Below are 2178 nucleotides of genomic sequence, written 5' to 3' on the forward strand. Positions count from 1 at the left end.
GTCACCCACTGGCCTGGCCTTCCAGCCCAGCTGGGAGTTGGCTTCAGGATCTCCAGTTACTAATTAACTGCTGGACCGAATCACCATGGCTGCTGCACCACTGGCTTCTGGCCAGCTGTGCCCTGGGGACCCTCTGAACTGTTAAAAAGCTACAGCTAACTTCAGCTGTTGTGACCTTGGGCAAGTGACTTTGGCTCCCAGAACCTAATGAGAATTCCTGAGCCTTGATTAAAAGCTCTCCCAAGTCCCTTCTGACACTGTCACACTTTCATCCCTAAATCACCCCCTTCCCATGGTCCATTTGCAAGTTAGGCTTGTCCACTTAGCCCTCCCATTTGCCATCATGTAAATCACCTTTCCCTTCTCCTGGAACCTGGAGAATGAAAAATAAAAAGATCTATTTCACCCAACTCTCACCATTTCCTTGATGAAGGCTGCCTGCCTCTGCATCCAGCCCTTCCTTGACAATTTCCAGGGATGGGTAGCTCATTCCTGCTGTGTCCTGTTGCATCGCTGGACCCATCTCCAACTCTCTTGTATTGAGTTAGTGCATGACCACCCAGGGTTCATCTACCCTGGCATCATTTTAGAAGGATGACAGTTGGGTGGAGACTTGTATTCTGCTCTGAATCAGGAAATCTGAGGGTAAGGTACCAGGGCTCAGCTGGTCCTAGTTCTTGTTAATTGAGGCTTTTTTTGTGTATGATCTGAAGGTTTCATAACAAGCATTCTGACGAAGGCAGGGGGCAGGGGCAGGCAACTGGGCGGGGTCTTTCTAGTGACTTCTCTGCAGAAGACACCTTAGAGTTTGAGATTCACTCTGCTTAAAACAGTGTCTTGTGTGTCCTGGGCTAGCTTGGAACTCCTTGTATAACTGAGACTAACGTTCAACTTCTGATTCTCCTGCTCCACCTCCAAAGTGTTGGGATTATAGGCCAGTACCATTATGCCCTGAATTTATGTGGCACTGGGGATCCAACCCAGCACCCTGCATATGCCAGGCAAACACTCTACCCAAGCTACATCCACAGCTCTTTATTTGACTCTTTGTTAAAAATGCCAGCAACACATTGGTCAAACCCAGTGCCTTAAAGACTACTGCTCCCATGCTCTCCAGAGCTCTGCCCAGCCTCAACTCACCACCTTTTCCAACACACACAGATTAGCACATGTCTGGTCCAGAGAGGGGAGCTAGCTGGCCTGAGTGTACAGAGCAAATCAGGACCACGGCCAGGATCCTGCCTCTTTCACCACTGCTACTCGGTCAAGCTCCTCCCCTCATTCCCACAATGGTATTGATTGTACAGACTGTGTGCAAGAATTTCAGCATACACAGGAACATTAAATAGAAAGTGAAAGCTTCCCTCTACCCCCATCTTCATTCATATTTCTAGAGGAATGTGCTCTTAATTAAACAGTGACAACCCCTCCTGACTTCGGACTGTGCCGATATGGACATAACTGCATACAAAACTGAATCATACTATACACATTGCTCAGCCATTCATTTCTCAGGAATTCATTTCTGTTTCTCATGTATATCTTCCCATGTCAACACAGGTTCGATTTTCTTTAAAAACAAACAAACAATATTTTATGTGTATGTGTGCTTGAGTATATACGTACTACATGCATGATGTACCTGAGGAGGCCGGAAGAGGGAGTCTGATCCCCTGGAACTGGAGTTAGGGGTGGTTATGAGCTCCCTGATGTGGGTGCTGGATGGGATCTAAACCTGGGTCCTCTACTCTGAACTGCTGACTCATCGTACCAGCCTTTAAAATTAGATGTCAGGAGGCAACTTTGGGGAGTTGTTTTTCTCATTTTCTGCATTTCCCCCCAAAATTAACCCACAATTTCCTCATATACTGGTATGCTGGTTGGTTTTTTGTCAACTGTATACAAACCTACATGTACCTAAAGAGGGGGGATTTTAATTGATAAAATACCTCCATATGTTTGGCCTATTGGCAAGTTTGTGGATATTATTTTGATTTGTGGTGGACGTAGGTGGTGCCAACACTGAGCTAGTGGTTCTGGATGGTATAAAAAGGCAAACTGAATGGGAGGAAATATTGTAGGACCTAGTGATGTCAAGGGCACCACAAGAAAATCCACAGAACCAACTAACCTGGGCTCACAGAGACTGAACTGACAACCAGGGAGCCTGCATGAGAC

Source organism: Cricetulus griseus, chromosome 6, assembly GCF_003668045.3.
Source record: "Cricetulus griseus strain 17A/GY chromosome 6, alternate assembly CriGri-PICRH-1.0, whole genome shotgun sequence".
NCBI classification, from domain to species: Eukaryota; Metazoa; Chordata; class Mammalia; order Rodentia; family Cricetidae; genus Cricetulus; species Cricetulus griseus.